Raw genomic sequence first — 13,646 nt, forward strand, 5'->3', positions numbered from 1 at the left:
AATAGGAAACAAGGGGAAACAAGAATTCTAGTAGATACTACCTTGAACTTATTATTATAATGATCCTGCTGGTTTTAGGTCATAGTTTACCTTGAGGCAAATATGTATCCCAAATGTTAGTAAAATAAAACCAAATCTACCTCTTATCAGTTGTGTGGCTCCAGGTTTGTTATATTTTTCTTTAACAAATAAACACCACTCCCTCCCATGTCAGGTCCCGCCATTGTTGTCTGATGTCCACCCTCGAACAATGGAGGCCTGGCCTGACAACTGGCATAGGAGCTCACTGATATGGGAAAAGCTCCTTGTATTTGGAGGAGACCGAGGGAATGTGTGTCAGAGCCAACAAATCCAGGGTTTTTGGATAACTATAGTAATGGCTGATTGATGTGTTTTTTTATTTTAATTTTTTCTTCAGCAAAAAAGGCAACAGCAGCCAACATACTGCATTTTTGAGTGAAATACCTGAAGGTTTTACTAATCCAATACAGTCGATTGATTTGCTAAGCCAAAAGGAAAAGGGGACCGTGACTGGCTTTGTATTAGTGGAGTCTTGTACCCAAAAGCAGAAAGCCCCGGCAGAAGTGAGTTATAAAGAGGGACGTCCACTAACAATGAGACAGAAGGGGAGGTGCCCGCTGACAAGGAGCCAGTGGTCCGGGATGTAATGGTGGATTAAATAGTACTTACAAGTGAAAGGACATGATAGCTGTAATTAGAAAGAGCGTCTGAATCGGAACATTAATGTTCTGAGGGACAACTGTGCTAAAACTCCTCAGGAATTAATTTAGCTGTGATATCCCTGGGCCAATGATGCATATTGATATCAGCAACTTTCCAAAGCAATAGTAACAAAAACATATTTCACGACCACAAGCGTATCTGCACTTCATCCCACCGTCTACCACCGTCTGTTTCAGCATCTGAGTCTAGAGCTACAAAATGAAAAGCGGACAAATTGAATACAAATTGAGTAATGAATGATACTTATATGCCTGAAGATTAATTATATTGAAATTGTATATGCACTTAGTTGGCTCTCTCTCATAAAATAAGGGAATGCCCATTTTAGAAAATTTCCCATTAAAAATGAATTGTATGTAAGATTTAAAAGGTTTGAAGGTTTCTGAATGAAGTTGACCATCCAGAAATTTTTCATTCCCCAAGCACTGTAGATTGTGGAACACTTGAAATACTATGCAGATTGGTTGCTCAGTTGGGTAAGTGTCTGTCTGACTTCTGCTCAGGTCATGATGTGGTCCTGGGATCCAGCCCCACATAGGGTTCCCTGTGCAGCAGGGAGTTTGCTTCTCCCTTTGCCCTTCCCCTGGTCATACTCTCTCTCTCTCTCAAATAAAAAAATCTTTTTTAAAAATCAACTTCTTTCACCTCTTAACCTATCTATATAACACGAGTGTTCATTTTGTGGCACACAGCTTTCCAACTCAACATAAATTTCCCTTCTTTTAAAAAAAATCACAAACTCTTTTGTTTTAGTCTCTCCCTCTTTTTCTCTTTTCTTTCCTTGTGGAAGCTATAGTCACAGTACAGACAAATGTCTATCTACTGAACATTCTTTATTATAAGTTACAATATATGTGCACATTGTTTCTCTGAGAAGGAAAAGAAGAGAGTCTGTGCAGTCCTACACTCTGGCTTTCTGGGGCCTTCTCCACACTAATCCTCGAATTTGAAGAGACCATACACGTAGTCTGGCTTACTATTCTTATTTACTGGCTAAACACAGTAAGTGTGTCAAATTGTTTTCTATTAGCTCCTGCCCAGTGCTTGTCCCACTGCATGAGACTCCCCTACCCCCACTTCCTTTTCTTATTGATGGTAATGTGCCCTGATAGTTCCATTTGCTTGTTTGGGGAGAGGGGAGTGAAGTGGGTGGGACAGGAGCTGGATAGGTACTGATTGCCCAGAACATTATGATGATGTAGAAACATGGCTAATATAATTATTCTTTCTCAAGGGGAAAGCCCCTAAAATAAACATAAAACCCTAATAAAAGTCAGATATAGTTTGCTTAACCACAATATGGTTAACATCCAGGTGTGAAATATGGAATTTAGAAATACACGCATTCAGAACTAATCTTTTTTTCTTCCTGAACATTCAGATTGGTATGCTATAGAATTTAAACATCTTCAGTCTCCCCGTGGCTATGATTATGAACATTTCCAGCAGTGCTGTAAATATGTAAACAAAATGCTGTGGAAAAATGACTTCTTTTTTCAGAAAGTGCATACAAAGATATCTACTGCAGATTTTTCTTCAAATCCAAAACAATGGATTGATATGCACAGGCTGTTCTTTATTCCTAATCTATGAGCCATGGTGATAGCACACTGATCTGGTCAAGCAGAACTCCAGGGGTCCACCTCTCCTTTCCCAGGTTTCCTTCCATGTTCCCCAGTGGCCCCAGGGAGCTCCCCACCTCCTGGGGACAATACATTGCTGGGAAGGGCACTCTGTGAAACTTCAGTATAAAAGATCTGAACTTTGCACAGAGCCCCCTCATTGAAACACACCTACTTGGGTAACAACCTCCCTGAAATTTACATATAATGCCATCAGAGCCAGCTGTAGCTAAAATTGTGACCAGGCATGAGTTTTTTTCCAGAACATTTTGTACCCTTTGCCCTTTGGTGACTTGGGGACCTTCAGTATTCACATTACTACAAAGGAAGTTTTGAAGAGTCCGAGAAGTTTCTTTATCTTAAAGAGATATGACAAATAAAAAATCAGTGGTCCAGCTCAAAGCATGCTTATGGAGGAAAATGCTGAATAGCAGTTTGGATACAGAAATAAATTGAAGAATGATTTATATCCAAGCCAAAATCCATACACAGATACCTGTGTGAGTATTAAAAAAAATTGGGGGGCTTATGAAAAAAACTGAGCTAAAAAAAAAAAAACTTCTCTCGAGAAAGACACCTTTAGTTGTTTTTTAAAAGGCAGTATGGTTGAGTAAAAACTCATTAAGTCAATAAACTATTACTTTCTGAGCCCAAAAAGTGACATTCTTATCTGCATCATGTCCTTGAATTTAGTGTTTTTAAACTGAATATCTATCATTTATTTTTTTTAACACTTAAAAATTCCACTTCACTTTTCCAAATCTTTCCCTCTCCTCTTCATCTCATGTACTTAATTTTCCCCCTTTTAGGGGAAAGGGGAAGGAGAGGAAAAAAGATTTAACAATTAGAGGCTTAAGTAAAATTTTGGTAAGTTTTCATCCAGCTTCTGCAGTCAAAACTACAACAAACTGAGTGTTTACAGATATTCTAACAGCTTCTGACACTCTGAGAAAGAAGGGTGCCACTAAATCTACCACTCATTGAACTGGATTGGGTACTAAATGGGAACTAGAGGAAGAAGTAATCCAGTTATCAAATGTTTCAGGAGCATTCCTGTGGGAAAGCTCTGGTGTTGGGTGTTGGTGTCCTTCTTCCAAGCTGCCCGCTGGCCCTCTGTAAGCAACTCACTGTCTGAATAAGCCCTTCCTCATCTCCCCACAAATATTTATTGAACAACTATTATATGTCTGGTACTATTCTAGGTCCCTGCCTTCATGGAATGTACATTATAATTGGTTGAGAAAGAGAGAAATGATAATACCTCATTATCCCAAAAGTTAAATTATTAAAAAATACATATAAAAGACAGAGAATGACTTTGTTGGGTATCAAAATGGGCAGTCAGAGAAGGACCCTAAGAGCATTTAATATTACATGTCAGCTGCCTTCTCTCTGAGATGCTACAGCTCAGAAACTAGGTCTTCATTTCTGTCTGGAAAGATGAAAACTTTTTTTAAAAAATAGTCAAATATGGAATAATATGGAAGTATTTACCCTTGGAATATGAACTCTAAGAGAACACAAGGAAGCCGAGAAATAAGAATAACTATTCTAGACAGAACTGTTTGGTGAAGTTTTATAAATGGCCTCCATTCTTAAAATATAATATCCTTGATTCTGTCCCCTTTTGCCCCAAGAACCAAGAAGTTTCCTGCAGACTTACCAGGAGAGGTATGGTATCTTCACAGATCTCTGGGAAATGCTGCCATCAGCTTCTGCCCCTAAGAGATTGTGGTGCCCTGTGAAGGGATGAGATGAGGTGTAATTCAAGGGAGATGAGTGGCAGAAAGGCCATCGGATTCTTGGTGAGATCTAGTCTTAGTCTTGAACGGTGGCCAAATGGCCTGAGTATTCCCCTTAGCCTTCCCCAAACTTGACAGAAATATAGTTCTCTAAGGGGAGAAAGGTGGTTTCCTTTGGTTATTGAACTTTGGTGTTAGAAATGTGGTTCTAATTTGTTTCAACTATGCTGTGGTTTCAATCTTATATTATACTTGACATTAATTTTTTCTATCCTTTTTTTTTCTTTTTGATCCTAAGCAGCTCAGAAAGGGAAACATGGTAGTAATCACACAAGCTTAATGTGCTGATCCCAGTCTTTACAACATCTTTCTAAAAGTCTAAAATGTGGGCAGAGACAGGAGAGGATGGTTTAGGAGATATTCAGTAACCAAACATACAAGCCCACAATGCCCCTCCCCTCAATACAGCGTATTTCACAGACCCTCACAGCACCTTGTCACATATCACGCCCCTGAATCAGGACAGAGTGCTAAAAAGGAGGGATTTCTCATTTTTAGTTCTTTATTTCTCATCTTTAGTTCCATCATTTGTGTTGGTACAACCTTTTAGATTTTAACGGAAAAAAAAAAAAAATAGGATAGGCAAGGTTAAATTTCTATCTGAAGATTTATCTTGAGGGTAATTGTTTTAATCCCTAGATTTCATTTTTTTTATTGAGAACCTTAAACATTTTTTCCTTAATTAAAGAATCTTAAGAATAAATGTAAAGTACATTATTTAACATGTTGCAGAGGGAAAGTCTACACAAAGTGTTGTAATTGTTTATCAGTTTATAGGATGACCTACAGTAAAAGTTTCTACTTTTTAACCACTTCTAAAATTGAATCTTATGTAAAGTACCAATATATAGAGTCAATAATATTTGGTTGTTCTCATTAAAATGGGGGTGAAAAGACCTAAATGTCCTCTTCTTTCACAAATGCACTCCATACATGTAAGAGACATATTTAAACCATGCCCTGAGAAGGTCCTAATGTATGACCCCAGAATAGATGGCTCTGAGGGACACACTCTTAGAGTCAGTTTTTGTGGGACTCCACTCCTAGCCTTACAATATCACATTTCATAGGTGACCATATTTGTTTATCTTGAATGTGATTACCTTTTTGGTGTGTCTAGCATTTGATTTTGCTTATTCAATCTCCAAACACCAGCCAGGAAATTTAAAACACACCACATAAAAAAAAATGAGTTCATTTTTTAAATTTCTCCTTTTATACCCTTTTATGAAAATAGAAGTAGGTAAGTTACAGTAATCAAGTTGCTTTGAAAGGAACCTACAAATTTTACCTGGATCTGATATTTGATTTTTGTCTTTTGTTTGTTACTGTGTTAAATAGTCACCAAACTCCTTCGATACACAAGGCAGTTAATTGTCTAAACCAATCCGATTAAGACAGCATGGTTAAATGGAAAGAACATGGGTTTTGGAGTTATCCCAGTTGAGTCAGTTAGCGAGCTGTCCCACTGTGCCTCAGTTTCTTCATCTATAAATTGGGGATAATGTCTAACTTGCAGTGTGGTTTTTGCAGTGTGAAGCTCAATGGGATAATGCATATGAAAATACATATCCTTGCACTTGGCCCAGAACACCCAATTTCCCTTCAAGTGGGAAGTAGAAGAGGGAGGGGTGTGGCTAAGTTTTCTGTGGCTTAACCATAGAGTGCAGGGTAAAAGTCTGACATCTAGTGGTCAGAGTGACATTTGCACCTCATCTTGTAGGGTTTGAGTCTCCGAAGTTCCCAACTTGGATCTGCATCAGAATCACCTGGAGAAGGAGGCCCCTTTCATAAAGATCCTGATACTGTAGGTCCATGCCAAGACGGGGGAAGATCTAGCTTTAAGAGTTCCTCCAAACGATTCTCACACCACCTGTTAATCATAGATAGTTTGAGGTTCTGAAGGTTCAGAGAAGAGAGGCTGGTAGGTGAGAAAGGTCTTTATTTTAAGCTTTTCATAAAAAGAGATCTTGTGTCGCAGGAGTACAAAGGCAAGAAAGTACTTTATGAAAGAGTGGATTTCCAGGTGTTCTAAGTCAAGCAAACCTAAACAAAGCTAAGAATGATCTTACAAAGAGCAGTAACCATAGCTCTTTCCATATATATATATATTTATATTTAAAGAAAACCTACCAAAAAGCACTACACTTAATCTGTCATTACAGTTTATTGAGAAACACAGAAAATCAATAACATTTCTATACACTTACCTAAAAAATATTAATATTAAAAATATTAATTGCCATCAGCTATGTTCCAAGAACTGTGTTGACCCTTAAGAGTATAATGAGTAATACTGATTTCTACAGATCTCATGGGCTACTGGGGAGATGAACAAGTAATCAGACTATTAAAAGTCATCTTAAGAGTCTTAAGACATAAAAAGGAAAGAAAGGTATGGAGGTATGCAAAAAGCTATCCGTATTAGTTTTCTAATTAGTTTTCTTCTGCAACAAATTATCACAAACCTATTGGCTTAAAACAATGCAGATTTTTTAATCTTACAGTTCTGAAGGTTAGACGTCCAAAATGAGGCTTATAGGGCTAAGTCATGGTGTCTACACAGCTGTGATCCTTTGGAAAGAATCTGCTCCCTTGTCTTCTCCAGTTTCTAGGAGCTCCTTGTGTTTTTTGGCTCATTGCTTCATCATTCTGACCTTGGCTTCCATTGTCACATCGTCTCTGATTCTAACTCCCCCTAATTCCCTTTTATAAGGACTCTTGTGATTACATTGGGTCCATCTGGGTAATTCAAGATCATCTCCCCACCCCAGTCTCCTTAACTTAATCACATCTTGCAAAGTCCCTTTTGCGACACAAGGTCATATATTTACAGGTTTCAGCATTAAGACATGGACATATTTGGGGAACAATTATCCTGCCTACCACATTATTTCACCCAGACTTGGGGAATCAGGGTGAGAAGGCCTTCCTAGAAGAAGAGATATCTGAACTGAAACTTAAATGATAAAATATTATATTTCCAGGAAGAAAAAAAAAAAAACAGTGAGATATGTGAAGAAGGTGATCAGTCATGCAGTAAGATTTCCCAAAGTGGAAACATGTGAGAAGACCCAGAGATAAAAGGAAGTATGCCTGTGGATCTAAAGACAGTGCTTTAGGGCTGTGTGGCAGGTGAGAGAGGGAGGTGATGAGAAGGTTCTAAAAATAATCAGAGGCCAGAGTATGGAGAATAATGTCAAAAGCTGCATTATGTGACTTCGGAATTTTTCCTGTGAGTAGCAGGGAGTTAAACTAAAGAACTTTAATTGGAAATACTTCACTCTGGTGTGAAGTGAAGCTTGGAAAAGGGGTACGGTTGGAGGCTGGCATGCATTGAAATCCAGAGGAGAGTTGATACAGCTGCCTAACCTGATGGTTCAGTGGCTAATGACACTGGTTCATGCTGCAAGGTTCCTTCACCTACCTTCTTTGTGGTAGGTGCAAAATGCTTAGCCTCTTTATACCTCATTTTCCTTATCTGTAAAAATGAGAATAACACTAGAGCCCAGTTGCATTATTCAGAGGAATGAATGCAGAAATACATTTAAAGCACTTAGGATAGAACCTGGTACGTGACAAAGATCCAGTAAACATTAACCATTGTTATTTACTGGTCATTTCAGTAGGAATGGAGACAACTGAGCAGACTCAAGAGCTGTTTTTTTTTTTTTCCATATACTTTTTTTAAAATTTTCTTTTCAGTGTAACAGAATTCATTGTTTATGCATCACACCCAGCTCCATGCAATGCGTGCCCTGCATAATCCCCACCACCTGGCTCCCCCAACCTCCCACCCCCTGCCCCTTCAAAACGCTCAGATTGTTTTTCAGAGTCCATAGTCTGTTATGGTTCTTGGTGCTATAGTAAATGGAATCGATTTTTAATTTCCCTTTCTGTATTTTCATGGTTAGTGTATAAGAAAGCCACTGATTTCTGTACATTGTATCCTGCCACATTGCTGAATTGCTGTATGAGTTCTAGTAGTTTGGGGGTGGAATCTTTTGGGTTTTTCATATAAACAATCATGTCATCTGCGAAGAGAGAGAGTTTGACTTCTTCATGGCCAATTTGGATACCTTTTATTTCTCTTTGTTGTCGGATTGCTGTTGCCAGGACTTCTAATACTATGTTGAACAAGAGTGTTGAGAGTGGGCATCCTTGTCATGTTCCTGATCTCAACAGGAAGGTTGCAAGCCTTTTTCCATTGAGGATGATATTTGCTGTGGGTCTTTCATAGATAGATTTTATGAAGTTCAGGAATGTTCCCTCTCTCCCTATACTTTGAAGCGTTTTAATCAGGAATGGATGCTGGATTTTATCAAATGCCATAGTCTCTCATGGTTCATCTCCCCTTCCAATTTCCTTCAACTCCCTTCTCCTCTCCATCTCCCTATGTCCTCCATGTTATTTATTATGCTCCACAAATAAGTGAAACCATATGATAATTGACTCTCTCTGCTTGACTTACTTCACTCAGCGTAATTCAAGAGCTATTTAAAAGAAAGAATGAATAGAACTAGTGGTAAGTTGCTAAAGTGGGGTGAGGTAGATCAGGAAGCCAAGACTAATGCTCTGATGTCTATGTGGGCAATTGATTTAACAGTGCTGCAGATAATAGTGCCCTAGGACATAAGAAAAGAACTAAGGTGTAAGTATATGTGTGTAGGAGATAAGAGAAGTGATTGGTTCAGTTTTTGACATGTTGAGTTTGAAACTGATTGTGAGACTCTTGAGAGATCCAATAGACATTTGGTGGCTATGTTTAGAAAGATTTGAGCTGGACATGGGAGTCATTAATTGAATCCAGGAGAGAGAATGAGATCACCTGGGAGCACATATAAAATAAGGGAAGGAAGACTTAGGTTAGAAGATGTGGATGAAGAGGACTCTGCACTTTCCTTCTCATGGTGTTTGTGACATTGAGTTCTAATTGTTGTTTATTGTCTCCGCCATATAACTCTATTACACTGCAGGCTCCCCGAGGGCAATGATAGTCTAACTTGCTCACCATTATACCTCCAAAAGGTAATATCTGGCTGGCATACAACCACACTCAATAAATACCTTCAGTTGACTTATTAAATTATAGGCATCCTTCAAAACCAAAAAAGGATAAGTAAAATATATAATGGAAAGAAGCTGTGAAAGACTGAGCATGAAGACAATTAATATTGTAGAAATATGGGTAGCTTTAATAATGAGGTATATGAAAAGTTGGTAAGTAAAAGTAGAACAATCACTCTAAGATGAACTATGTAGAAAGAATTGGTGGAAAGTGGCTGTTGGATGGTGATGAAAGTGGTGGTTGTGATGATAATGATGGTAGGCAAAAATGAGACCTGTGGATGACAATGTCATGAAAAATAGGATAAATTACCATTTTTGTCCTTGGGTGATTCAAGTACAATCTTGTCTAGTGACAGATCTTTTTCTGGTCCAATAGTTCTGGGGTAATGGCGCCTTATAATGGAGATCCTAGGTCAAAACCTAAAATATTCCTTTTCATGTATTTACATAGTCATTCCGCATTCATTGAGCACCTACTGCATATCGGGACACAAAAATGAGTGAGATTGCCTAAGAGGGAGTGAAACGACACATCACTGGTATAAAAGGAAATGTAAACAAATTAACAAGCTACATTATTGATTTTATAATCTAGATATAAGACACTCTACCAAAATCGCTTTCTCAAGGTCAATAATGACCTACATGTTGCCAAACTAAATAATCAATTCTAAGTTCTTACTTGACGTATCAGTAACATCTGAGAGAACTGATTACTTCCTATTCTTGTAATATTTTGTTCCCTTGGCTTCCTGGTTTGATTTTACTGCCTAGTCCTCTTTAATCTTCTTCAATGATTATTCCTCTCTTCCATGACTTCTAAACTTCGGAGTACCTCAGAGTTGAGCACTTGGATCTCTTCTATATCTATACTTACTTCTTCAGTGACCTCATCTAATGTCTTGCCTTTAAATGTGCTGAAGAATTTTTTACTTCAAGCCTGAAAATTTCCCCTGATTTCCAGGTTATGTAATCACATATCAAACTGACATCTCCTCTTGAGTATCTAGGAGGTATCTCAAACTTAACATGTCCAAAATCCAATTCCTGACTATTCTTTAAAATCATCTCTTCCCATAGTCTTCCCCTCTTAGCCATGGCAACTTTATCCTTCTAATTGTTCAGGCCAATTTATTTGAACTCATCCTTGACTTTTGTCTTTCTCTAGCACACAACAGACAATCTTTCAGAAAATCTTCTAGCTTTATTGTTACATTATATCCAGGATCTCATTTCTTTCATTACTATCAAACTTCTCCATGCCATGGGCATCTCTCACTTGGACAACTGCAAGAGCTCCTAACTGTTCTCCTGCTTCGACACTTGCCTTCCTATAGCCTTGTCTGAACACTGAAACCAGATGATCCTGTTAAACATGTTGGGTTACTGCTCCACTCAAACCCTGCTTTTTGTTTCAGAGAGAAAGCCAGAATCACGATTACCTATCAGACCTTAGATCCATTCCTTGCTCATTCTTTTGAGTCATACCAGCCTCCTTGATATTTCTCAAACATGCCAGACATTTGTTTGTTCCTTCCGCCTGGAACAGTTTACTCTCAGATAACTGAATGGCTCATTCCTTTACCTCCTTTCAGATCTTTGCCCAGTGCAAAGTTGGGAAGAGAAGCATAATCGGCTCTTGTGAACTGGTACTAGCAGACTACAGTGCACCAATGGGAGGCTAACTTGTGTGAGGTCAGTTTGTCACCCCTGTGAGATTAAAGACCTATCCCTCAAATGCTTGAAAGATTCTGATAGCACTAAAAAAAAAAAAAAAAAAAAAAAATCCACCTTGGGATTATGTCTCTTTCCTCAAATAGGCCGCTTCCCAACAAAGCACAGAGAGAGTGACATGATTGGCCATGCAGTCCTTTGGTTTCGGATGTGAAAGTTGGACCAAAGGGAAAGTGGAGAGAAGGGCTACCCAGCGAACTTCACTTGTGCTCAGCTTTTAAAGACCTGCTCATACCGGGCATATGCCTAGAAAACAAGAGAGTCCCTGTCCTCAGAGGCACATAAGGTGCCTCATCCAAAAGTTCTGCTGGGCAAGCATGAGTCCCCAGTTAAAACAGCAAATCTGTAAAGAAAAATGAGAACAAGTTAAGATGGGCATATTTATCTAACCCTCTATAATTGCAAAACTTACAATTCTAGGGCAACTGTTTTCCCTTCAGAACAGTTAGAAAGAGAACATTGTTTTTCTTGGAGAAGGATGTAAGATGATTTGAATAGGGATGAAATATATATTGCCAGCCCCAAGTAAACTGCCAATATGAACCCAGAAATATGAATAAAGTTTGAAGGCAATAAAAGTCTTTTTTAAAGTGCTTAAAATGTGCCAGATACTGTGCAGACTGTTTTACATAACTTAGTTCATTTAGCCTTCACAAGAAGTTTCAAATTAGGTATTGTTCTCCCTATTGTGTAAATGGGGAAACTGACCCCCAGAGAGTTCAGATAAATTGGCTCAGGTTGGTGGTAAATGACACAGTTAAGTCTATTCGCCTCCAAAGGTGCTTTTCAGTATTCCAGGTACTGAAGACAGGTAATAGGGATGTGGCCAATATCTCCTACAGAGGATGAGGCTGAGGACAAGGCTGATTTCCCTATTGAACTGTTCCTTACCCACCCAGACTTGCTCCTTGGGTCTTCTCTGGTCACACCTTCCATAAAGCGACTCTGGATCATGGCCACAAGAGGGCAGACATGCCTGAAAAGTCAGGAGCACTAGGAGGAGTGAGGAACTTTATCCTGTGCATTTCCACTCTTGGTTTCTCCTTCACACCAGGATTAGAAGAGGCACTCCTGGGTCTGCAGAATAAATGGCAATAATTACCATTTTGTCCTTGACACAGACTCATCAACTAGTGCTTTTTATCATTTTCATTTTACAGAAACACTTAAAAAAGAATGAGAGACCTGTGATGTCACTATTAATATTTTTCTTAGACTGTAGGGTCTTGTTGGAACTGTGGAAAGCACTGATCCCTCAAGACAAATTGCTGTGATAGGATAAGCAGCCCAAAGCATAGAGTGTAGGCACTTAGAGGGAATAACACTGTCTTCTTCAGCCCTGAGTTTCTCACAAACAAGAAATATTAATTAACTAATTTAAAAAAAGAAATTCAAAAACGTATTGTATTGGGTTTACTACCTTCAAGATTTTGCAAATGAGGCTCCTTGGCATTATTATTTCATTGCATAAGCAAGGTATCGTGAACTCAGAGACACTCACATCAAACCACAAAGTTTTTCAGCAAAAATAAGTATGACTTGCACTAAGTATTTACATTTAGAACTCTTTTTGCCAGACCTCATGATAATCTCTAGATCCAGAATCCACACAAAAATCAAAGTCAAAAGAGACGTACCCTGATAATCAAGTTCTGGCAGGCCAGGCTGTTTGTCACTCATAAGAAGAATCAGTGCTTAGTCTACCCCACTCAGTTTGACCCAAAGTAGAGAAAACTGCTAACCTCACCCTGTTTCTAGGGTTTCAGTATCTTATAGATAACAACAAAGCATTGGAAGAATATTTTCGAAGTCTTATATTAAAGGTTAAGGAAAGCAGAGTCTAACTAGATCATTAAGATGACCCCCTAGAGTAGCTACTAAGAACTTATACCAAGCCATGTTGATGATATCTGAACTAAGATGATGGCAAATGCTGGTTTGAAGTTTTACTAGATGAGGAAGAAAGTGTCACAAGAAGCTTATTCCATGTAATCCTTTAACGAGGTTCCAATCTTTTTATTCCAGTGGCTTTCAGAAGACTCTTTAACTGTACTTTCTAGTCATTTCTCTGGCCAACCAACTTATTCCATGCTGATGAACTCATGGTTGCTGTCTCTTTGGTTGATTTTTTTTTTTGAATTATCTGTTTCATTCTCATATCTGGCTTCATACTAAAATACTGTCTTATGAATCCCCTTAGCACCAAATTCTGCAACCCTAGTCCATACCACCCCCACTTCTAATCCAGCCCCAGGAATCCCGTGCTGTATCAAACCCTGGTCCTACCTCTCAGTAAAGGAGTACTCCAGAAAGAGAGCCATTTTTATAACATCAATCCTGTTTCATTCAACAACTATTTACTAAGCCATCATGTGTGCAAGAGTTATGCTATATACAGGCAAGGACCCAAAGAATGTTAAAGTAAATGTCCATATACCCTTAAACTTTGATAATATATTGGAAGTGGGCATTGATTAGGGCAAGATAACCCTCATATATGATGAAAAAGGTTCAATTTCATCATAAGGAGAAAATGCTAATGGTGTCCAGAGGAGGAAGAGATTAAAATCAAATTAGAAGGATGAGGAGAATATTTGAAAAGGAGTTAGCATTTAGTGAGCATTAAAAAAGATCAAAGGGAATGATGTTTCACAAAAGAAAATGACACCTTCAA

General features: G+C 38.4%; 1 long non-coding RNA gene across 1 annotated transcript; it reads right to left on the reverse strand.

Annotated features, from left to right (window-relative positions):
- Window positions 1-385: 385 nt before the first annotated feature.
- On the reverse strand, window positions 386-12,575 carry LOC116574427. Its single transcript, XR_004279290.1, has 5 exons — window positions 11,864-12,575; window positions 11,208-11,315; window positions 5,880-6,041; window positions 4,030-4,105; window positions 386-935 (listed from the first exon to the last, which is right to left on the reverse strand). It is a non-coding gene; the product is annotated as an uncharacterized LOC116574427 (long non-coding RNA).
- Window positions 12,576-13,646: the final 1,071 nt, after the last annotated feature.

Source organism: Mustela erminea, chromosome 15, assembly GCF_009829155.1.
Source record: "Mustela erminea isolate mMusErm1 chromosome 15, mMusErm1.Pri, whole genome shotgun sequence".
Taxonomy (NCBI): Eukaryota; Metazoa; Chordata; class Mammalia; order Carnivora; family Mustelidae; genus Mustela; species Mustela erminea.